The following is a 24,946-nucleotide window of genomic DNA, read 5'->3' on the forward strand; positions in this document are numbered from 1 at the left end:
TATACTGACAAAGTTGGGCACCACTAACTGCTAATTTCAGAACATTTTCCTCCCCAGTAGCAGTCACTCCCCAGTCTCCTCATGCCCAAGGCCCTGGAAACCAGTAATTTACTTCTGATCTCTCTGGATTTGCCTCTCCTGGACATTTTATATAAAGGAAATCATGCAACATGAGGCCTTCTGCATCTGGCTTCCTTTACCAAGCACAGTGTTTTCACACTTCCTCACTGCTGCTGTGTATCCGTACTGCCTGCCTTTAGATGACCAAATAATATTCCATTGTATGGATATTTGTTTATCCATTCATCTGTTAATGAGCATTTGGGCTGTTTTCACTTTTGGCTATTCTGAACAATGCTATGAGAAACATTCGTGTACAAGTTTCTTTTTTTGTGGACATATGTTTTCATTTCTCTTAGGTAAATAGAGAGATGCAATTTTATTTTATTTTTTATTTTCTGGGAGACAAGGTCTTGCTCTGTTGCCCAGGCTGAAGTGTGGCGGCACCATCATAGCTCACTGTAGCTTCCAACTCTAGCGCTCACATGATCCTCCTGCCCCAGCCTCTCGAGTTGCTGGGACTACAGGCATGCCCCATCACTCCTGGCTAATTTTTCAATGTTTACTAGAGATGGGTTCTCACTAGATTGCCCATCTTGAACTCCTGGACTCAAGTGATCCTCCCACCTTAGCCTTACAAAGTGCTGGGATTAGAGGCATGAGCCACTGTGCCCAGCCACAGTTTTAAATAGGGTGGTCAGAGAAGGCCTCATGAGAAGGTGACATCTGAGCAAAGACTTGAAGAAAATAGGGCAGAAGTCACATGAAAACCCCAGGAGGATACCAGATGCAAGGGTGCCTCCACCAAGAGCTTGGAAAATGGAAGGCTTGACTTTACCAGCTGCACTCCAACCAGGGGGACCCAGTAAGTTTAGGCCTCACTGCCCTCCCTGGCTTGGGGGCAGCCTGCTGGGAGGGGCTTCCCTTTCTGAATAAAGAGTCAAAGACCCAAGACAGAAGATTTTTGGCCCATGCATCTTCTTCCTGCCTGGAAAGCAGAAGTGACTTCTGGAGATGGGGCAGCTGTTCTGTGACCATGAAGTTGAAATCCACATGCTAAAGACAGTAAAGCAGAAAAAGATTGTTGCCTTGATGGCATTCTTGAGCTACCCCCTGAACCTTGGATCTCCTGGGCCTGGAACTTTGTTCTATGACATGAAAAAGACCCTTTCTTATCTAAGCCACTGCCCATCAGGTTTTATGTTGTTTGCAGCCAAGTGGATGGAATGTCCAACACAGAATGTGTTGTCCCCAAGTCCCCCAGATGGAGCCCTGGCTGCTCAGACAGCAGGTGAGCCGGGGAGACACGCTGGCCCCTTCTGCTTTCCTGTCCCTCTGCTGTGTGAAGTTGGCCTCTCATTTGGGCATCAGGATTCAGATATCCCAGGCTGACCTTGAGGTCCCCCATGACTGTGCTGCGGCCACCACCAGCCGCGTCATGGCGTGTTTCCAGCACATCTCCCTAACCTGGCCACTCCGGCTCCCCAGACGTGTTCCCCACGGAGTCCTGGTGTGCATGCATGGGGCACAGTGCTCCATGATCTCAGCCCTTGCTTGCAGGTTCCCGTCTGGCCTCTCAAGCTGGCCGCTCCCCTTTCTCAGTTATCCCCCTGCACCTCATACCCCACCTTCAGTGTTAGAGTACTTTTCCAGGGGAATGGCGTGGAAAAGCCTTTCTCCCGAGTACACAGGGTGCACTGGCCAGCAGAGGCCAGACACATTCCCATTCAGCTTTGTTTCATGCTGGATCTGGCCCCAGGCCCGCACCTGGCCCCGGCAGTGGGTGGATGTTAGGTAAGATTGCTGAAGGTGGTGGGCAGATGAGACAGTTACGGGTGTTGACTCCAGGAGAGGCTCCCCAGCCTCCACCCCTTACCCTGGAGCCGGCCCCATCCCTCACAGCCCAGTGGTATACTACCTTAGCTCAGCAACCACACCTCACTCCAATGACAAAAAAGCTCCAGCGACCAGCATTGTCCTACTGCTTTATATGCATGACCTCAGGTAATGAGAATTAGCCCACATCCATTCATTCCACAAATATTTATGGCACGCCTACTGTATGCCGGGTATTCTTCCAGGCACTGGGGAGACATTAAAAAAAAAAAAAAAAAAGACAAAAAAATTCCGTGTCCTGTCGGAAGTTCCATATACACTTCCACTGGCTTCTTCATGGAAACATCTGGAACATCCTCATTTTTCTAGTCTTTAATTTTTTTTGAGACAAAGTCTCTCTCTGTCGCCCAGGTTGGAGTGCAGTGGTGCGATCTTAGCTCACTGCAATCTCCACCTCCTGGGTTCAAGCAATTCTTCTGCCTCAGCCTCCTGAGTAGCTGGGGCTACAGGTGCGCGCCACAACTACTGGCTAGTTTTGTATTTCTTTTAGTAGAGAAGAGGTGTCACCATATTGACCAGGCTGATCTTGAACTCCTGACTGAGTGATCTGCTCACCTCAGCCTCCCAAAGTGCTGGGACTACAGGCATAAGCCACCATGCCCGGCCTAGTCTTTCGTTTTTAAATGTGGCACGCAAACATAGTCTAAAGGATGAACTTCACTATGCAAAAGCTCTTGTCATCTCAGAAAAAGAAGGAGAATTAAGTAGAACGTACTTCAAGCAAGTCAGTTAAGAATTTTTCCAGTTAGGAAAATTTCAAATGATTGGCTTTTGTGTTGCTGTTTTCCAGGGTGCACTATAGAGAACTCACTCACCCTGTTGTTATTAAGGGTGAAACCCAGACATTTCCTTATGTAAAAGCCAATTAAAACAAATTAAATGCAAATACTGTGTCATTGTAATGTCAATTTTGAGAACTGGATCAATCAGAGGTGGTGGAAATGTCGAAGTTGTTAAGGCTTTGGTTGCCATGACAACAGTGCTCTTGTGTAAGTGGTCTGTTATTTGGGAATTCTTCCTTAGGTCAGGCTAACATTGATTTTATTTCTCGGGGAAGCAGGTGGAGCTCTCTGGAGTCAGGTCTGGGGCCAGAAGACATGGTGAGCAAAAACTGGGTTCAGCCAGAACTGTCAGTGTTGTGACCTTGGGAGACAGTCAGTTCTCCATCTGCCTCAGTTTCCTCGCTTTAGTGACAGCCACTGCACAGCTCTGAGTATGCTGTGGCCTTTCAGCACTTCTCAGAAGTTGCTGTGTTAGTCTTGGGGATTCCTGATTTGCCGGCTGGCTTTCAGCCTGTGTTTTGGGGATATGCAAATGATGGGAAAGCACCCCTGAGGCTGCCCTGCCTGATAGGAGTTCTTGATTGTCTTGGCTAGCAGCTGGTGAGTGCCCGCTGGGGGCAGGGTGTTTCCTTTGCTTTGTTTTGCGGGTGGGGTTGTTGGTTTTTACATTTTGTTTGCGATATTGAGGTTGCTGGTTTTTGTTGTTTTTTGGGGGGATAGAATCTTGCTCTGTCACCCAGGCTGGAGTGCAGTGGCGTGATCTCGGCTCCCTGCAACCTCTACCTTCCAGGTTCAAGCAATTCTCCTACCTCAGCCTCCCAAATAGCTGGGATTACAGGCCTGCACCACCATGCCCAGCTAATTTTTTTTGTATTTTTAGTAGAGATGGGGTTTCACCATGTTAGCCAGGCTGGTCTCAAACTTCTGACATCAAGTGATCCACCGGCCTCGGCCTCCCAAAGTGCTGGGATTACAGGCGTGAGCCACCGCACCTGACCATGTTGCTATTTTTGTTTGTTTTTTGAGACAGAGTCTCGCTCTGACGCCAGGCTGGAGTGCAGTGGCGTGATCTTGGCTCACTGCAACCTCCGCCTCCCAGGTTCAAGCAATTCTCCTGCCTCAGACTCCCGAGTCGCTGAGACTACAGGCCCCCAGGGCTCAGGTGATCCTCTTGACATCATAATCACATTTTGTAGGCGTTGCAGTTCACAGGCGTGCTCTCCCACATCACCATTTAAGTTTACCTAGTTTTCAGCCCCAGCCTCTGAGGCCATCATTATTTTACAGATGAGAACACTGGGACACAGAGGGTGATTTGTCCCTAGTCTCAGGGCTCCAAGGCAGCAGTGCCAGTTTCTTCATGGAAACATCTGGAACATCCTCATCACCCCAGTACCCGGCCAGGGTGGCGCTGTTCTCCCCATGTGTCTCTGCTTGTCCCTCCTGCTGCTCCTGCGGAGGCCTGCTTGGAGCAGGTCTCCAGCGACCTCCTTCGCCAGCATCAGGCTGACCAGGCCCTGCAGGGTGGTTTCCCTTCTTTCTGACACCGGGCTCAGAGCTGCCTTGATATTTCTCTCAGGGCATCCCCGCAGAGGGGACTCCTAACGCAGTCATGGCCGTAAGACGTCACAAGCCGCAGGTGCGTGCATCTGAAACATCTGCTCTCCTGGCCACGAGAGGCCCCAGAGCACCTCTGTCCTGCTGTCCCAGGCCCAGCTGCAGCCAATTAGCACCTCTGTTGGGCCACAGGGCCATTTCCTTGCTGCCCAGGAGCCAACTGGCCTTTTTCCACTCTGTAGGGGGAGGCGTTGTTGGGAAATGAGGAAGCAGTTGGGGATTGAAAAACTCTATGCAGGAAATAGGCTGCAGAGCTAATGTCTAAGCCGCTGAACAGTAGTGGAGTGTTTGCTTGGAAGCGAGGCCTGGGAGGCTGCAGAGGGCCATGAGATTCAAGCACGGTGTTTGTCAGGCTTGTCTGCCATCCTCTCTGGGCTCGATGTCAGGACACCCATGTCTGTTAGGTGGTTGGTGAACAAAGGCATCCCAGACGGAATCAACCCAGAAGGAAGAAGGGTGGGTGGTAAACGTTTGTTCACTTAGCCATGTTCTCTTAGGGTTTTCTTCTCAACATAAGGGCAGAAGGGAGATCTCCCTGCCTTAAGGGCCCCCTGGCCAAGGGGCTACAAGCAGATACTGCTGGGTCAGCCCCAGCGAGGTGACTGAAGGTGGGAGGTGGCTTCAGTGTGTGTGCAGGAGGCTGGCATTGTAAGTTCTGAAGCAGATGGCAGGAGCCCTGGGCTGCTTCAGAACCTTGGCTGACTGTTCCTTGGAGGTGAGGTGGGGGCAGGTAATGTTGACTGGAAGCTTGGGCTGGGAATTGGCCACCTGGGGTGCGCGCTGGCCCGTCTGCCTTCCGCTTCTGTGCCATGAGCCCCTCGTCCTCCGCTGTGAAGGTAGGTGAGGCTGCCCTGCACCGGCCAGCAGACTGGGAGAAGGTGGGATTCAAAGGAGAGGATGTGTTGGGCTGGCTGGAGCCCTGCTGAGCCCTTGCAGGGGCAGGGGTTTCTGTCCAGCGTCCCTGGTCCTCATGCTCCTCCTCAGTAGCGTTCCTGAGCGCAGAGTACAGGTGTGATTGCTCCCTCAGGCAGAATCTGGGGAGTGCCCCCTTCTCCCTCCCTGTGCATTTGAAATTTGGCTGGTACTTGCTGACAGATGCCGAGGCTCCCACTTGGCAGCTGGCCCTGGCAGCCACTTGTCCTCTACTCTCCCTAGATTTGGCTGAGCTGGGCCCCTGCTGTGCCCCTCATGCCTCCGTTCCTTATCTTGGCTGTCCCTTTGGATCAGTTCCGGGTATCAGCTCCCCGGAAAGCCCTTCTTCACCGAACCGGGGTGAACTCCTGGGTGGCCAGAGCATGTTGCAGTGACCCTGACTTTCTTCTGTGGGTCCTACATATTAGAGGGAGTGCAGGCACCTCTTCCCCGCAGCATCTCCTGAGGAAGTGCGCCCGTGGGGAGGTCCCTGGTGCTACTTGGAATCCAGCTTCACCTTCCCCCCAACTCCAGGAATTTGTAGCCACAGCTGAGAGTGGGAGAACTTTGCCTTGTTTGCATTTGCTCCAGATCGTGTTAAACAGAATTTCAAAACATGCATTTTGTAGGTAGTTCTGTCATCCAGAATGTGTAAAGTAACTCTCTAGGTAGCTGTGATGGACGGCCTTCAGGAAGCATCGTGCCAGTTACTTCTGTTGAGCCCCCTGCAGAGTGGTTAGCTTGAGGTGGGGGATTAGACTCTGGCTCTTCGCTTCCTGGCCCTGTGAGCCCCAAGCAAGTCATTAACTTCTTGGAGCCTCAGTTTCCTGGCGTGTAGATCATACTGACCTGGTAGGGCTATTGTGAAGATTATATGAGCTATTATATATCAAAGTATATTATATCATACTTTATACAGCATAGTATATATTCAAGTGCCTTAGTTCCTTTATTTTGTTAAGGTGGGAGATCAATGGTTTTTTTTTTTTTTTTTCCAGATTTGATTTTTATTTTAAGACTAGGATGGGAATCAATTTCCCACAGTCATCTTGGGTATAAGTACTCTCACCTTCAGCCGGGACTGAATTTTGGCCACGAGCCTTGGCTTGTTCCAGTCGAAGGTGGAGTTATTGGAGCCAGAGCATAGGGACTGAATCCCCGGGGTAGCACTTCCTGCAGACAGTGGTAATGTGAATGACTTACTGTATATGCCTTCATACGTGGTGATTTATGGTTAGCCCCAGGTCCATAGCTTTTCATTTCCTGACTGATACATCAGAAGCTTCATGTATAATGGCCCATTAGATTTAGTAAGTGTAGAAGACTTAAGTTGAGGTCATTTCTGTCCATAAGCTGTTCATGGAGTAGCTGTTCATGTAGCTCAGCTGTGAAAGTCGCCTGGCCCTATGTGACGTGGATGGACAGCCACGGGGGTCAGCGCCATGTGCTATGGTACTTGGTTCCGCGTGCGGCCTCCTGTGTCTCCCCAGGAACTCTCTGCAATAGGCAGGTGATGGCCAAGATGTTATTTATCCAGGAGGACATTGAGGCCCAGAGAGGTTAAGTGACTTGTCCAAGGGTTAACAGCTCTGGGTATCAGGATCTGGTTTGGCACCCAGGTGCCTCTGACCCGCAGCCTGGAATGGTACCAGCACAGAGCAGGTGTTCAGTAATGTTTGCTGACCTAGGTGATGGTTAATCTTACATGTCAGCTTGACTGAGCTAAGGGATGCCCAGGGAGCTGGTAGAACATAATTTCAAGGTGTGTCTGGGAGGAAGTTTCTGGAAGAGACTGGCACACTGAGTAAAGATCTGCCCTCACCAGTGTGGACGGGCACCACCCCATCCATTGAGAATCCAGATAGAACAAAAGTGTAGAGAAAGAGTGAATTTGCTCGCTCTGCTTGAGCTGGGACATCGCCTTCTGGACACGGAGCTCCTGGTTCTCAGGCCTCTGGGCTTGGACTGGAGCAACCTCGCCGGCTCTCCTGAGTCTCCGGCTTGCAGACAGCAGGTCATGGGCCTCCTCAGCCTCCATAGTAACATGAAGCAATTCCTTATAATACATTGCTTTCTGTTTATTTCTGTATATTTATTGGCTCTCATTCTCTGAAGAACCCTGACGAATACAACCTAGATCTGGGCTATGTCCCCACCTGAACATTCTCTGCCCCATGTGTTCCGCGTGTGGGGTTTCTGGGAAGCTAATTAGACTGCAGATTCCTGGCTGCCCCACCCCCCACTCCCTTCCTGCATCAGTGTCACTAGTGGTGAGTCTTTAAATGCCTGTAACCTGCCTAAGGGTACCCTCAAATTAAATTTTAATTTTAATTAGTTGATTTTTTTGAGATGGGATCTTGCCATGTTGCCGAGGCTAGTCTCCCAACTCCTGGGCTCAAGTGGTCCTCCTGACTTGGCTTCCCAAAGTGCTAGGATTACAGATGTGATCCACTCTCAGCTTCTAGGGTTCTTATGCACCTAGAATTCCAAGACTCATAGCTCCAAGCTTCATTGATTCTTTCCTGAACAGTCTTGTGATAGCGGGGTAACTCCCCACCCCCGAGATGTTCGATCCGAATCCCTGGGACCTGCGGATATGTTGTCTTATGTGGTAAAGGGCTTTGCTATGTGATGGCGACTGAGAACCTTTAGATAGGGACAGTGTCCTGGACTACCAGCGTGTACTCACTGTGTTCACCTGAGTCCATAAAAGTAAGGAGCCTGTCCCAGCTGCATTGAGCCCCAGGGAGGTGTGACTCTGAAAGAAGACTCAGTGAGCAAACACTGCTGGCTCTGCAGACGGGAAGGGCTTGCAGAGGCTGGAGAAGGCAAGGGAACAGATCCGCCCTCAGGGCCTCCAGAGGAGCCAGCCCTGCCGACACTTAGTCTCCAAGGGACCTGTGTCCACAGACAGAACTGTATGAAAACACGATTGTGGTGTATAAGCCACTAGGTTGGTGGTGATTTGTTACCACAGTGACACCAACCTTCATCTCAGCTTTAGACTTTTCCTCTGGCATGATCCCTTCCCCTGCTTCTGACCCTCGGATCCCAGCTCTGCCTAGTCCTGGACCCCGGGCTCCAGGTGGGTCTGGGATGGGGCTCCCAGCTGCAGGAACTCAAAGTTCACGGTTCTACACAGTGCTTTGAGGTGAGGCAGGTCACATCAGCTCGGCCTGAGATTTGCTGCTTTTTTTTTCTAAAGAAGGGACAGCTCGAGGCCCTGCCTGACTGACCTACTTGGGGGTGCAGTCCGAGGCCCTATCAAGCAAGGCAAGGTCCCAAGGATCTGACTTTAGGATTAGTTGGGCCACACGCAAGGAGTTCCTGGCCTCATGACACCTGCACAAATGGTCTTCAACCCTCAGAACACTTCCTGTTATTTAAATCTTGGTCCTTTGATTTTTTCCCCCCTTTTAGAGACTCTGCACAATTTATGTGGCAAGCTAGAGATGCTTTCTTTTTCAGAGCAGCCTCGATGCTATGTTTGGGGCCATCTGTGGGCGCCATAGGGAATGGGGACTGGTGAGTAGTGCTTAGGAGGTCCCAGTGGAGATGCTTCTGATGAGGAGAAAAGATAAGAAATCCTGAGTTTTTGGTGGATGTTTGCAATTCCCAGAATGCTTATTCTTACCTAGTCCTTGTAGGAGAGGTGAAGGGCAGCAGCTTTGGCGCGAAAGCCACACGGCCCCTCCCCAGCACATCGAGTCCTCTGGCCTCCCGGGTGGTGGTAGTCAGCTCTGGCTACTGGAACATGGGGCCACAGTGTGGGTGCCTTAAACAATAGGAATTCACTTCTTTACAGTCGTGGAGGCTGACGTCTGAGATCAGGGTGTCGGCAGGGTTGGTGTCCCCAAGGCCTCTCTCCTCGGCTCCGTGTGGCCCGTTCTCCCTGCGTTCTCATACTTTATCCTTCCGAGTGTGTCTGCGTCCCCGTCTCCTCTTCTGGTAAGGACACCAGCCCTACTAGATTAGGACCCACCTAGTGACCTCGTGTTACCTTCCTGACCTCTTCAAAGACCTTTGTCCAAATATCGTCACATCTGGAGGTAGTAGGGATTGGGGCTTCCACGTGGGGATTTTGTGGGGGACACACTGTGTCCATGTTAACTCGCTTCCTACCTACAGCAGGGGCTCCCTAAGTTCGTGTGTGTCCCAGTATGGACCCTGACCATCTTCGTGAGAATGCAGGTTCCCAGGCCCACACCAGGCTCGTTGAGTCAGAGCTTCTGGGTGCGGCCTGGGGGCGTGGCAAGCCCAGCCCTGCAGGTGGAGAGCCCCAGCGGGAAGCCTGCTGCTTAAGCCTCCTTCGCAGCCCGGCCTGTCCCCAGTTCTCTGCGTCTTGCCATCTTGGCCTCTCCCTCCGTCTCCTGGCCTTCCATCTGCTCTCCTCCCAGCTGCAGGAGCGGTTTCTCTAAGCCTCGCCTGTGACCGCACCCTCCTACTGCATGGGGGCCTTGCCAACAGCCTGCAGAGTGCAGGCAGGCTCTGGGACAGCCTGGATGCTCCTGCCTGCCCCCGGATACCCCAGCCCAGCCACAGGTGCTGGCTGCCTGTTACTCAACACGCCTGCCTCTCCTGCTGCTGGAGCCCACAGGTGCCCTTCCTGTCACCCTCGCAGCCTCTCCTTCCTCACCTCGCCACCTACACGTTGTCACCCCTCCTCCTGTGTTTCTTCCTGTCTCCCTGGGGAGCTTTGAGTTCTGCAGGCACAAGGCTGGCTCCCTTCTTCATGTCCCTTGTCCCACAGGGCACCATTTCTGAACCTGGGAGACACTCAGGAAACCTTGCTGGTGGAACGGATGCAGCGGCAGCGGTGGGGTTTTCCGGGGCAGGGACTCCCTCCCAGCCAAGTGCTGGCCAGCGGTGGAGCTGTGCTGAGGTCAGCGTGTGCTTTGGGCCAAGCTTCCCCATGTGCTTCCCCGCCCCCAGGCCGGGATGAGTGTGAGGCTGTCTGCCCCCCACTGCACGTCTGGCTGTCAGGGGCATCTGTCTCCTCCCTCCCTCCATCTTTCTCCCTCTCTGGCCCGGTGTTTCTAGTCTTTTGTGGTTGGGAACATAAGCTGCCATTGACTGCTTGGTGATATTGGCCGCTCCTGTGGTGGCCCCAGCTAGGCTTGCTGCCTGTGCGTGGGGAGGGTGCCCTTCTTGCCACCTGTTGTCATTTATGAGAGAGCCCTTTTCACCTGTTGATTTAGAGGGAGCGCTCCTTGTCACCCGTTGTCATTTACGAGCCCTGTGTCACCTGTTGATGCTTCACAGGGAGCACTCCTTGTCACTTGTTGTCATTTATGAGCCCTGTGTCTCCTGTTGCTTCAGAGGGAGTGCTCCTTGTCACCCATTTTCATGTGTACTCATTTTGCTTCTCTTGTCTCCCTTCCTGCTTTTGGATGACAGGACAGTGGCTCCAGAGAGGAAGTGCTTTGACCTGGCTGAGGTCACGTCCAGAGTCTGACTGCTCTCTCCACCCACCTGTGGTCCCTCCAGCCTCTTCCTCCTCTCCTGTGTCTGCTGTGAGCATTTGCCATTTCCTTCCATTGAGGCTTCATTTGAGTTGCATCATGACGTTCTCCTTTTTTCAAAGTTCGATCTGCCCACAGGTTTCCATTTTCTCTAGAACTCTCCTCCTTCTTCTCTCGGCCCTGGCCCGCCCCTCTGCGGTTCTTGGGAAGCCCCTGGGTACCCCCCACCCCTTATCTAGGACAGCTTCTGCCCAGGGTGGGCAAGGCAGGGTGGGAGCTGGGGGGTGGCCGTGCAGGGGAGGGTTGAAGCGGGCCCCTGCACTCCCTAGCTGGCTGCAGGCTTAGAGGAAAGTAAGAGTCCGATGTTTGTTGAAACAGTGAGGACAACTTTATTCCAGGCTGATGCAGTCGGGGTTGACCCTATCAGCAAGGGAGAGATGGGGCTCTACTTCTGATACCACCAGGAAGGGACAGAGCTGGGAAGTGGAGTGGGCTGGGTGGGTGGAAAGCAGCTGTGAGACACATAGGTAGGGGGATTCTTGCCAAAGGCAGCAGGGGCTTTGATGTCAAAGGGCGGGGATGACGACTGATTGGATCTCAAGGGTGGTCGGATGTGAAGCGGGGGATTTCCCCTAAACTGACTAGGCAGCATTCTTGCTAAGACTGGGCCAGGCAGGCTGAAGACAGGCGGTGGAAAGAGGGCTCGGAGGAGCCTGAATGAAGTTTGATTTTAGAGTGGGGAGTGCAGGGGGAGGGGTGGGGTGGGTCTCTGCTGGGGTTCTGCGGGAGATTTCAGGGCTCACTGGATGTGTGGTCACAGCAGGCCCTGCCTGAGCCCCATGACATGTGGACGCTGCCACCAGGGGCCTGTCCTGCCGACAGTCTCTGTGCTTGGTCTTTAATCAGCCTCTTGGGCGTTGTAAATTCTAGACAAAGATTTTTCTATTCTTAAAGTTTGCCAATTCTGCTATGATAAAAGGAATGCGCTTTCACAGGAGAGACTCGGGAAAGTACCAAGGAGTGTGAATCAGGTGGTCACAGTGAATTGTGGACGTTTGTCTGCCTCCAGGAGCTGGTGTGACATTCTCCATCGGACTCCTGCTGTCTGTTGGAGGTCAAGGAGCCAGCTCAGTCTCACTGCCTCCTCCTTTCAGCAAAGTCAGGAGGCCATTCCCTCCAGGATGGGTGGGCTGCAGTCTCCCGGTACTTCCCAGGGATCTGCTGGCAGATGCGCCCTCCACCTGGACAAAGCCAGCCTGCTGTAGCCCAGCACCTTTTCTTCCCACATGGAAAGCTGGTTCCCACGCAAGCCTTCCCTGTTAACCCGGAATTCCTTTGTGCTCTCAGAGCTGGTGCGTTTTGGTGTCCAGCTGTGACCATTTTGGTTTTGTGTTTGATTTGATTTTTGAAGAATTTTTTTTTTAACTATCTCCAGTAATGGGTATAAGCAAGAAGAAATTATTTATTTCTTTACCCAAAATTTCTATGTCTCTTCAGTAAGACTGGAAAACACAGAAAAACAGAGAAAAAAAATTCCCCCATAACTACCCTTCCCACTTCCACCTCCATATAACTTTTTTTTTTTTGAGACAGAGAATCTCTTGACTTTTTAATAACAGCCATTGTGACTGGCACGAGATAGTCTTTCATTGGTTTTGATTTTCGTCTCTCTAATGATCCATGATGTTGAACTTTTTTTCATATGCTTGTTGGCTGCGTAAATGTCTTCTTTTAAGAGGTGTCTGTTCACATCCTTTGCCCACTTTAAAAAAAAATTTTATTTTATTTTATTTTTTTGAGACAGAGTTTTGCTCTTGTTGCCCAGGCTGAAGTGCAATGGTGCAATCTCGGCTCACCACAACCTTCGCCTCCCGGGTTCAAGCGATTCTTCTGCCTCAGCCTCCTGAGTAGCTGGGATTACAGGCATGCGCCACCACGCCCTGCTAATTTTGTATTTTTAGTAGAGATGAGGTTTCTCCATGTTGGTCAGGCTGGTCTCGAACTCCCAACCTCAGGTGATCCACCCACTTTGGCCTCCCAAAGTGCATAATTCTCTTAGCATTCTGAGCTGTAACCCTCCAGACTCATTTCTGCCTCTCCAGAGGTGTGCATAAAGTCTAGAAGCATAGGCCAAGAAACCTAACACCATCAAAAACATCTTCAACCTGTAAAGGAATAAAATAATGTCATCTGTGTCCAGATTTTATAGATGCTTTGTAGATATGTGTGACAGAAATGCGGGTGTTTTAGCAAAAATAAGACCGTATTTTTGTTTTTATTTTGATTGATTGTATTATAAAGACCAGTAGAGGATTATAGAGCCAGCCCACGCCCATCTCTCCTCTTTCCCCAGTGACCACTAAGCCCTCTGAGGAGGGAAGTGGGGATCATATTTATGTGCATTTTATGTTCTTGCCACCTGTGTGCATAGCCTTAAACAAAACATTAGTTTTTATTTGTTAGAAATACTCATAAATGGTAGCCCAGGCATGGCAGCCCATGCCTGTAATCCCAGCTCTTTGGGAGGCTGAGGCAGGAGGATCGCTTGAGTCCCGAAATTTAAGACCAGCCTGGGCAACATAGCAAGACCCTGTTTTTTTTTTTTTTTTTTTTAAGAAACAAAACCAACAACAATTAGGCGGGTACAGGGTCATGTGCCTGTAGTCCCAGCTCTTCAGGAGGCTGAGGTGGGAGGCTCTCCTGAGCCCAGGAGTTTGAGGCTCTAGTGAGCTGTGGTCATGCCACTGTACTCCAGCCTGGATGACGGAGTGAGACCTTGTCTGTAAAAAAAAAAAAAAAAAAAAAAAAGGAGAAAACAGAAAGAAATATTCATAAATGGTATATATACATAATTTTGTAATTTGTTCTTGACTCCTTTGTCAACGATTTTTAAGCTGTATCTGTGTTGATACACGGATGTGGTTCATGGTCTTCTTTTTCCTTCTTTTTGTTAACTGCTCTGTGGAATTCCATTGTCTTTTTTATTTTCTTTTTTCGAGGCAGGGTCTCGCTCTGTCACCCAGGCTGGAGTACAATGGCACGATCTCGGTTCGGTGCAACCTTCACCTCCCAGGCTCAAGCGATCTTCCCATTTCAGCCTCCCGGGTAGCTAGGACTACAGGCACATGCCACCACGCCCAGCTAATTTTTGTATTTTTTATAGAGACAGGGTTTTGCCAGATTACTCAGGCTGGTCTTGAACCTGAGTGCAAGTGATCCACCCACCTCGGCCTCCCAAAGTGCTGGAATTACAGGCGTGACCACCATGCCTGGCCCATTGTCTTAATAAGCCATGGTTTCCATAGTCACATGCAGTTAGGTCACTTACATTTTTCACTATGATGAAGAATGCCATAATGAATACTGATTATCCTTGAGCACTGACCATGGAAGGAAGCCTCTAAGATGCTGCCACTGGTCCCCGCATCCTGGTCTTTACACCCTTGTGTAATCCCTTCTGTAAGGTGTGAGCTGGATTAACTGACTTGATTCTAACAAATAGCACACAGCCAGAGGGATGGGATATCACTTCTGACATCAGGTTATGAAAAGATTGCAGCTGCCAGCTTGGGTGTTCTCTGTCGCCCTCTCAGATTGCCAGCCCTGGAAGGAGCCAGATGCCTTGTCTCAAGGTAGTCCTGTGGAGAGACCCACATGGCAGGGGACTGAGGGCTGCCAACAACCATGTGAATGGGCTTGAAAGCAGATCTCTACCTGCTCCCCCTTCCCAGTCGAGGCTTCAGATGAGACTGCTGCCCTGAAAACAGCCAAGGGGAACCTCATGAGAGACCTTGAGCCAGATTCCAGGCCCAGAGAAACTGTGAGATATGTTTATTGTTTTAGGCTGCTGACTTTTGGAGTGTAATTTGTTAAATGGCAATAGATAACCAATACAAATATACCCTGAGAATTCCTTAGAGGTCTAGAATATTTAGCAGTAGAATTGCCAGGTGCTATGGTATTCTCATGCTCAACAGTACTGTTGTTACTAAATTCATCTCCAAGGCAGTTTCACTCCTCTCTGCAAGGGTCAATGAGTTCCTTTTCTTCATACCTCTCCAGCACTTGCGTTGTCAGACTTTACCATCAGAACACTCTAATGGGTGTAAAATATTATCTCGTGATTATTTGAATTTGTGCTTCCCTAAATTCTAGTGAGGTTGGACGTATTTTCAGTATATTGTTGTCCTTTCTGCTTTCCTCTGCTGCAAATTAATTGCATGTTCATATCCTCTGCTGAAAGCTAATTGCATGTTCATATCCTTTGTCCAATCTCTTTTTGGGTGGATTATCTTTTTCTTAGTGATTTGTAGTTTTTCTTTTTTTTCACTCTAGAGACTAATCCTTTGTCAGTTAGTGCTATTTTATACTTGGCTTTTTTTCAGCTAGCAGAGTGTTGAGAATGTTCTTCTATGCCGATGTATACTTCATTTTATTGGCATTCCATTGTGGAGATGGGTCATTTATTTATTTATGTGGACATGTAGGTTGTTTGCACTTTTGCGTTAACGGGAACATGACTGTGTGTCAGTCAGCTGGGCAATGCTCTGATACCAATGACCCTCCAAATCTTAGTGTTTGAAGAAATGAAGATTTCTTTGTCCCTCAAATGACATGACTGTCACCTGTTGGCTGTGGCTCTGCTCTATGACATTGTCCCTCAGGAGCCAGGCTTTCAGAGCAGTCCCATCTGAGGCATTGCTGGTCTCATGGCAGAGGGAAAAAAGATGGTGGAGCAACATAATTCTATATTTTTCTTCTTTAGAGACAGGATATTGCTGTGGCACCCAGGCTTCGGTGCTGTGGTGCTCATAGCTCACTGCAGCCTCGGACTCCTGGGCACAAGTGATCTTCCCGCCTCAGCTTCCTGAGTAGCTGAGACTACAGGTGCGTACCACCACGCCTGGGTGATTTTTACTTTGTATATTTTTGTAGAGATGTAGGTCTTGGTATGTTGCCCAGGCTGTTCTTGAACTCCTGGCCTCAAGTGATCCTCCTACCTCAGCCTCTCAAAGTGCTGGGATTGCAGGTGTGAGCCACTGGACCGGGCAGGAACAATATACTTCTTAAAGCTTCTGCTCAGAAGCGGGAATGGACATGGGCTGCGTGTCAGTTCCCCTCACATTGCATTGCCTGAAGCAAACCCTGTGGCCCAGTTGATGTCAGTGGGGTGGGAAGTATACTCCTCCCATAGGGAGGCCAGGCAGGGAGGATTTTGAGTCAAGACCACCCACCACATGCTGCGATGAGCAGCTGCCCCCCACCTCCTTTTCTGTCTTCATGTCTCCACATGGATCCTTACAAGCAGAATTGCTGTGTTAGGAATATGCACATTTGCATTTACTATTTATTGTGCCAGCTAGGTTCTCACTGTCACTACATTTGCTGTGAATTATAGGTAATTATTCCTCCTGATGACCATTTTAAAAAGAAGAACAACATTATTAGGTAGAAATCCTCCTGACCCACCACCCTGGTTGCCCACCCTCACTGTAACAGCATAGCTCGCTCTATAGTTTTCAGATTACTTCCATGTTTTATTTATTGCTCACAGCCTCCCTGTGGGGTTTGGAGTTACAGATGTTTCTCCACTCCTCCACTGACAAGGTGCCTGAGGCTCAGAGAGGCTGAGAAACGTGCTCAGGGCTGCACAGCTGAGGATCAGGCCAGGTCCTGGCCCCTGCTCAGTTCTGGGCTCTTTCTCCTCCACTCTGGCCTTTGGAGGCTGTGGTTAAGATCTTCCCCCAGCCCCTTCCGTCCCAGCCTTCCCTCCCTGCTCTTGTGCCCTGTTCTTCACTGTGCTCAGTGGCTGGTTTCTCAGTTCCCCAGGAGGTGCAGGCTGGTCCTTACGGTCTCTGTCAGTGTTCCCGGCAGGGCCTCCGAGCCTGCCCTCTGAGGACGGGTCGCCCATGGCTGCACCGGCTTAGTCTGTATTTAGGTATCACTGACTATCATTGGACTTGGGGAGGGGATTTACTATTTTTAGAGAAAGGCAGGGGAGCTCCATAAATCCTGTTAGTCAACAGAACTGCAGAGAGGTGGCTGTTTATGAAGGAGGGTGACTTTTTTAGAAGTGGCGCATTTAGAAGACCACATATTGTATCATTCTGTGTACATGAGCTCTGCAGGATAGGCAATTCTAAAGAGACGGAAAATAGATTCGTGATTGCAGGGAGTGGGGAGGAGGGATGGGGAGTGGCTCCTGAGGGGTGCAGGGTTTCTTTTGGGGGTAATGGAAGTATTCTGAGTATTCTGGAATTAGATAGGGGCATTACAGGGTTTCTTTTGGGGGTGATGGAGGTGTTCTGGAATTAAATAGGGGTGTTATGGGGTTTTTTTGGGGGGATGATGGAAATGTTCTGGAATTAGATAGTAGTGGTATGGGGTTTCTTTTGGGGATAATGAAAGTGTTCTGGAATTAGATAGGGGTGTTACAGGGTTTCTTCTGGGGATGATGAAAGTGTTCTGGAATTAGGGGTGTTACGGGGTTTCTTTTGGGGGTGATAGAATTATTCTGGAATTAGATAGTAGTGATGGTTGTAGGACCTGGTGAATAAACTGAAAACCACCCTTGAATTGTACCCTTAAAAACACACAAAGCAAACTGACAAATTATTGGGGGGCAACATAAGAGAATGGGATGTGAACTTTGGATCGGGGAGGCCTGGATATTAGCTGTGTGGTGTTTCAAACAGATTGTGTAACCTCTTTGAGTCTCAGTCTTCCCATCTGTAAAATAGCATTCATTCTCACTTTGTAGGGTTGGCGTGAGACCCAGTGAGATGAAGTTTGTGGGTCACTTGGCAGGGGCAGGTGTCATGGGATGGGTGCTGTGGTTGTTCAGCCACTACTCTGTGCCCAGTACTGTGTTGGTGACCAGGTATGTATGAGGTCAGTAAGGCACAGTCCTGAGTTACGGGGCTGACCCCACATGCACCCGGAGTCAGCTTGGCAAGACCCCTTGACACCAGGTGCGTGGAGGGTACCCCCATAGATTCCATAGAGCTTTGAGGCATATCCACAAAGTGTCTAGGAAAGGTGGCATCGTCTCCACTTGATAGGGGGAAGAACAGAGATGGGGGCAGCCAGAAGCATGGTGCAGTGCTGGGGTTTGGTCACTAATTTGATAATCACATAGAATACAAGCTAAGGTTTACTGAGTACTTACTTACTGCATGCCCACTACTGTAACTAAGTGCTTTCATCCTGTTATCTCATTTAATTCTCAAAGCAGCCCTGTGAGACACTGAAGGGGCTGGAGATGGAGGGATGTGTGGCTGCCGTGTGTTTGCCAGGAAGCAGCGGATGGGAGTGAGGGCATAGACAGACACATGTGCCAGGACTTGGGTACACGAAGCTGAGGAACGGGTGCCCATCATTCATTATACTTGTCTCTCTGTTTTATATATATTTGAAAAATACGCATATATATATTTTTGAGACAGAATCTCGCTGTGTTGCCAGGCTGGAGTGCAGTGACGTGATCTTGGCTCACTGTAACCTCCACCTCCCAGGTTCAAGCAGTTCTCCTGCCTCAGCCTCCTGAGTAGCTGGGACTACAGGTGTGCCAGCACGCCCAGCAAATTTTTGCATTTTTAGTAGAGACAAGGTTTCACCATGTTGACCAGGATGGTCTCATTCTCTTTTTTTTAACTGCTTCTTGGGGAGCAGGGCTAAGTCACAGGCCGTGCACCCAGAGTCAGCCTCATCTCAATCTCTTGACCTCGTCTTGGCCTCCCAAAGTACTCGGATTACACGCATGAGCCACCGCACCCAGCCAAAAATTTTTTGTTTGTTTGTAGGGTTTCGCTGTGTCACCCAGGCTGAGGGCAGTGGCACAATCCCAGCTTACTGCAACCTTCACCTCCCAGGCTCACGTGATTCTCCTGCCTCAGCATCTGGAGTAGGTAGGATTACAGGTGTGTACCACCATGCCTGGCTAATTCTTTTGTATTTTTAGTAGAGATAGAGTTTCACTGTGTTGGCCAGGCTGGTCTTGAACTCCTGACCTCAAGTGATCTGCCTGCCTCGGCCTCCCAAAGTGCTGGGATTACAGGCATGAGCCTCTGCGCCCAGTCATATTTGAACTGTTTTACAGTAAAAAGTTTAAAAACCAACAATCCTATGAGTTACGTCCTCTTATTTGTGCTTTACAGATGGGGAAACTGAGGCACAGAGCGTGCGAGGTTACACAGCAAGATTTGGAGCTAGCTCACTATGCTCATACGCAGCAGGATGTAGCAACGGGGCTGGCAAAACAGAGGCCCTGGGCTCGTGGGCCTCCTGTGGTTCCTGCGCATTGAGCCTGAGCCCCTGCACACGCCCAGCAGAGCCAGCGCTGTCCTCCTTGCCCCAGTGAGCATCACAGGTGTGGTGTGAGGGGTTTGGAGGTTGGAGATGGAAGACATTTTCCTCTGTCTCCAGATTCAGGGGATTCTTGGTTAGTCTGGGCTTCATGACACCGGGCTGGAGTTCTTTCACTTGGCTTGTTAATCTGGTAAAACCTGTGGCCCTGTGATGTCACCTTGCTTCTCATAGTTTGAGACTTCAAAACTTAGACTCAGTGGTGGGATGTGTCTGCGCTGCTTCCCCCACCCCCTGCCGGCTTCAGCTCCTCCTCCCAACAAAGCAGAAGGAAGACAGACCTCAGGGTGCACTTCAGCCCCTCAACCAGCTGTGCCTTTTTGAGAAGCAGCTTAGCCTCTCTGAGCCCAGTTTCCTTTCTTGAACAGGAAAAATATTAATGCTTCCTTCATTGGTTACTGGAGTGTCCTGGTGTGCAGGGTCTGGGCTGCTCTGTAACAGTGTAAGGCACAGCCTCAGTATTTTAGGGCCTGTTGCTAAGAACTGTGCCACTATCATGATAAACATGTTTTCCAGGGACTAGTGGAGGAATGTTCTAGTTATTAATGTGCCTTGAAGGTTGGATGACTCAGAATGTCCCTCAGATAGTAGAAGACGCAGCTTTGAGAGGTCCTGTGTAGCAGGGCGCAGGAACATCCCCTGAGGGGTGTCATACCTGTTGGCACTGTGACGCAGGCTCACAGGGGACTGAACTTCCCAGGGCCACGCGGTCCGTAAGCGGCAGAGCTGGGACACAACCCCAAGCTTGCTGCTCTCAAAGCTTTGCTTTTAAACTCTTTCAGATGCCAGAGCTTCCTTTCAGATTTAGTCTTTTTTTTTTTTTTTTTGAGACAGAGTTTTACTCTGTCGCCCAGCCTGGAATGCAATGGTGTAATCTCAGCTCACTGCAACCTTCGCCTCCCGGGTTCAAGTGATTCTCCTGCCACAGCCTCCCGAGTAGCTGGGATTACAGGCACACGCCACCACGCCTGGCTAATTTTTTTTTGTATTTTTAGTAGAGACAGGGTTTCACCATGTTGGCCAGGCTGGTCTTGAACTCCTGACCTCAGGTGATCCGCCTGCCTTGGCCTCCCAAAGTGCTGGGATTATAGGCATGAGCCACTGTGCTGGGCCAATAACACTCAATAACTCTTGTGTTTTTTTTTTTTTTTTTTTTTGTTGTTGTTGTTGTTTTTGAGATGGAGTCTCACTCTGTCGCCCAGGCTGGGGTGCAGTGGCACAAACTTGGCTCACTGCAACCTCCGCCTTCCATGGTCAAGCAATTCTCTTGCCTCAGCCTCCGGAGTAGCTGTGATTACAGGCACCTGCCACCATGCCCTGCTAATTTTTGTGTTTTAGTAGAGACGGACTTTCACCATGTTGGCCAGGCTGGTCTCGAACTCCTGACCTAAACTGATCTGCCCACCTCGGCCTCCCAAAGTGCTGGGATTACAGGCGTGAGCCACCACACTTGGCCCAGATTTCTTCTTCTCTCTAAGCGCTGTTGGAGAAGAAGTCTCCAGGCTGCAGAGCCCTGAAGTTCCCCCATATCCCTGCCCTTCCCCGCAGCCCACCCTGGGGCCTGTCCTCCTCTGTTCCTGAGTCCCTGTCCTATTCCTGCCCTCCAGGTAAGACACCACTTATAATCATGCCTCATGCCCAGTTCATGAAGTTAACCCTCAGACTCCTCTTCTCTGGGTTAAATCATTTCACTTTTTTCCCGTCCTCATAAAACATCGGTTATACATTCTAGATACTATATTGGATGTGTAATAAATTCAGAATAAATGACATGTGATGGCCACTGAACTAACCTCCCTCCACGCGTCTGGAGGCAGGTTCTCAGTGGAATTATGCTTTAAGTTGGCTCTCCTGCGAAGTTTTTCTTAAAGCCTAGGCTGACCATTCTAGGGTCTGGATTTATAATAGAAACTGTGGCTGGTCGCAGTGGCTCACACCTGTCATCCCAGCACCTTGGGAGGCTGAGGTGGGCGGAACACTTGAGTCTAGGAGTATGAGATCAGTTTGGGCAACAGGGTGAAACCCCACCTCTAAAAAAAAGACAAAGATCAGCCAAGCATGGTAGTGCATGCTGTACACGGGAGGCTGAAGCAGGAGGATCACCTGAACCCAGGAGGTTGAGGCTGCAGTGAGTCATGATCGCGCCACTGCACTCCAGCCTGGGCAACAGAGCGAGGCCTTCTCTTAAAAGCAACAACAACAACAACAAATTGTGGCACAAATGTATACACAGAAGTACGGAGAGACTTCTCTGCAGCTAAACTCAGGAGTGACCAACGGGTGGGGCTTTGGGGGAAGAGACTGGGGTCTTTAAGCAGAAACTCTCCCCTCAACACAGGAAAGCTGCTGAAGGACGTCAGAAACCTGAATGTAAGGCATTGGCTTTTCTAAAGTGGGGAGGGGAATCCCCCCTGCCTGGTTATGCTGCAAGACTGCCCGAGAGCGGGCGGGAGAAGGCAGGAGAGCAGTTGTTGGCTGTGTCCCGCGCTTCCCAAGAGATGGGACTGTCTGAAAAGCAATACCTTCCTGATTACCATGGGAGAAATTCAGATGTTTTGAAAAGATCTACCACAAGTTTGAAGGTGAAGAGGTCCTTTATTTCAAAGTTTCTCTGGGCTGGGCGTGCTGGCTCGCACTTGTAATCCCGGCACTTTAGGAGGCCAAAGTGAGAAGATCGCTTGAGTATTGCTTCGAGGCCAGCCTGGGCAACAGAGTGAGACGCTTTCTCTAGATAAAGTCTAAAAAAATTAGCCAGATGTGGTGGTGTGCTCCTGTAGTCCCAGTTACTTGGGAGGCTAAGTTGGGAGGATCACTTGAGCCCAGGAAACCGAGGCTGCAGTGAGCTCTGATTGTGCCACTGCAATCAGCCTCAGTGACAGTGTGAGACCCTGTCTCTAAAAAAAAAATAAAAATAAAAAAAATTAAGTTTTGCTCCCTGTTTCATTTAGATGGAGACTTTGTGGGATTTGGGACAGAATTTTCTTTGCTGGGTGGTTATCATTAACCTGTTGAATGAGCAACAGGCCAGGGCAGGGACCCAGCCTTGCACGTCTCCAGGGGCACACCCATTCTTTGTGGAAGTGTCCACTGGAATGCCACAGCCCTGCCTTCTGTCTGAGTCCTGGGATATAGCCACATGTGCCGTCCCCGGCCGCCAGCGCACAGCCCGACAGGGAGGAATGCAGAAACAACGCAACTTCAAGGAGGACTGACCAGCCCAGCCTGGGGGAGGATGGCAGGGGCCTCCCAGGGGGCGGGGCTCGTGCTGGGCTGTGCTGGGCTTTGCTGGGCTTTGCAGGATGCCGGACTTTTGGCAGGGGAGGAAATCAGGGTGAGAGCATTCCAAATGCAGGGAACAGCATGTGCAGAGGTGCCCGGCTGGAGGAGCCCCATGGGTTTGCACTGTGCGCTGAGCTCCCTCTCATTTTTTCTTGTTGAGTTTTGTTTTGTCACCCAGCTGGTCTTGTGGGCAAAGAGAGGCACAATCTGTTCCCGGCTGGGCTGGCCACCCTTTAGTAGCTACGCAAGACGTTCTGGCTGGCCTCTGAGGAGTCTCTTCGTCTGTCCATCTCATGGCTGGAGTCCATGGCCTGTGGTGGGTGGCAGTTGGCATCTCTCCCCGCTGCATCCCCAGGCCCCTTTTTGGACAGGATGGCACTCCCCGGGGCCTGGCACTGGGGATGTCCAGCTCTGGGTTTGAAGCTTCTGTCTCCCATGTGGGATATCAGTGCCCCCAGCGGCTGTTGCATGTTTTAAACTAGATGTGCCTGTGGATGTGTGTGTAGAGTTGGGGTCCCGCCCGAGCTCCGGTACCCTGTGTCATTCTGTCTGATCTACGGCAGAGCTCTGGGACAGTCCTGACTACGTTCCAGCGTGGGCCTGCAGCTCTGATGTACAGTGGGTGTGCACTGGCAAGGAGTGTGCTGTCACAATATTAAAATAACTTCCATGCTGGTAAACAGCCCCATTCCACCTCTCCTAGGACCCTAGACCTCTAGCATACCATGGAGGCCTGCCCCATCCCCATAAAACACACCATGTTCAAATTACTTATCTCTTCTTCCCGTGCCACTCTGCTGAGAAGGCTGATCCTTATCCTCGGAGTAGTGACTGTCTTCTAGGAGTAAGATGATGCTAATTCTCACTAGCATGTGAAGGACCGTTAGCACCATATCTCCCTCCAGGACTCCTGGGTGGGAGGTGGGTGTTTGCACAATGGTCCACTCAGCAGGCAGGTGAGCCAGCCTGGTTTCCCACAGACTTCCATGCAAGTGATTCCTGATGTTCCCAGGGTCTTCCTTTCTTTCGCTTCTGAACCTGGAGGTTTCTTGAAGTCTGGAGGATTTTCAGAGTGTGGATGGCTTCAGGTGGGACCTCTGCTGTATGGGTTTGCAAGCTGCCGCTGCTTTGGCTGCAGATGCTGGATTGAGCGTGGCCAACGCGAAGTCCAAGAGATCAGGCTGGAACCAGGCTAAATGTTAAGGCCAGAAACAAAACCCACCCTTGTGAAGGAACTTTTAGAGCAGTGGCAGACGGCATAGAAAGTCTTCCTGCTGTTCTCTCGTGCTGAGTGTGGCTCAGGGCTGAGGGGAGAGAGGAGAGATGAGGGCAGAAAGAGAAGAGGGTCAGGCTGCAGGGCTGAACACATGGCCCATGGCTGTGCTCTTCCTAAGCAAACAGTTCTGGAGTGAGGCTCGGGCCTCCATGCCTCCTGGGAGGCTGCATCTCTTGGGGAATGGAGAACGTTGGCTTCAGACCCAGCAGGATCACCAGCGGCTGTGTGTCGTGTCCTGCCCAGAGCTGTTGCATTCTAACCGGGTTATTGAGCTGTCGAAGGAGCAGGGATGAAGACTCTCTTATTAAAAACTAAACAAAACACAAAAAGGCAGAACCAGCCAGCAGACAGTTGAGAGCTGCAGTGAACTCATTAACCCTGCAGCTTTGATCTCGAAGGCTCGGCGGCTCCCAGCTCAGAGGACCCTGGGGACGTGGACTTTGATGCTTGCTCTCCCCACAAGCATCACCTCCATCAGTGTCTGTGCCCAGTGTGCAGCCGCCCTGAGCCAAGGATTAATTATGTAACAAGCCCAGATCCCAGCCCTGCCTGAGCAGGCCATGTGCCAGCAAGGGGGGCCCCCGAAGTGCCGCTAGGTGCCTCAGGATTAGTATAAGGCCTGTTGATCCAGGAAGCCAGAACCAGTGCACATCTGTTAAGCGCATGCACCAAGCGGTGATTCTGCAGTTGTATAGTGATTGTCTTTATGGAACTCCAGAATAGCTTCTTGGATATCACTCTTCAGGCCCTGAAATGGAGCCCTGTGCAGAGAAATGAAGAAAAGCTATCGGGGCATCTGCAGCCGCTATTAAACCATCTGGCAGCTCAGAAATATTTTATAATCGAATGAGTAAGATGGGCTTCCCGCACCTCACAGCACGTGCTCCTCCTTCCCTGCCTCCCAGGACGAGCTCTGTCTCTGTCTCTTTCTCTATGTGTCTGTCTCTCTTTCTGTGTGTGTCTCTCTTCCTGTTTGTTTCTGTCTCTATGTGTGTCTGTCTCTGTCTCTTTCTGTGTGTGTCTTTCTCTGTTTCTGTCTGTCTTGCTCTCTGTTTCTATCTCTTTATCTCTGTGCCTGCCTGTCTCTTTCTCTCTGTCTCTCTGTGTGTGTTTCTCTCTCTTTTTTTTGGGACACACTAGAGAAACCTTTTTCCCAGGAGCGAAGATACTGTTTCTTCATTTGTAACATGGAACGACTACTTCACAGTGCTATTGTGTGGATCAGGATGAGATGAATATGTCCTACTGTGGTACTGTTTATTATTTGTCTTAGAAAAACTTTTTTTTTTTTTTTTTTT

At 50.4% G+C, this 24,946-nt stretch overlaps 1 protein-coding gene across 5 annotated transcripts in view; it reads left to right on the plus strand.

Annotated features, from left to right (window-relative positions):
- The window catches only part of HPCAL1 (hippocalcin like 1), a 126,892-nt gene that overhangs the window by 19,087 nt on the left and 82,859 nt on the right, over positions 1 to 24,946 (plus strand). Inside the window, exon 2 of one of the 5 annotated variants that reach the window (XM_037737265.1) lies at positions 6,823 to 6,826. The exons of the other annotated variants lie outside the window; for them this stretch is intronic. The gene's annotated coding sequence lies outside the window, so the exon portion shown is untranslated. The remainder of the gene's footprint in view (positions 1 to 6,822; positions 6,827 to 24,946) is intronic. 5 annotated transcript variants of the gene reach the window in all.

Source organism: Cebus imitator, unplaced genomic scaffold (genome assembly GCF_001604975.1).
Source record: "Cebus imitator isolate Cc_AM_T3 unplaced genomic scaffold, Cebus_imitator-1.0 Scaffold1, whole genome shotgun sequence".
Lineage (NCBI taxonomy): Eukaryota > Metazoa > Chordata > Mammalia > Primates > Cebidae > Cebus > Cebus imitator.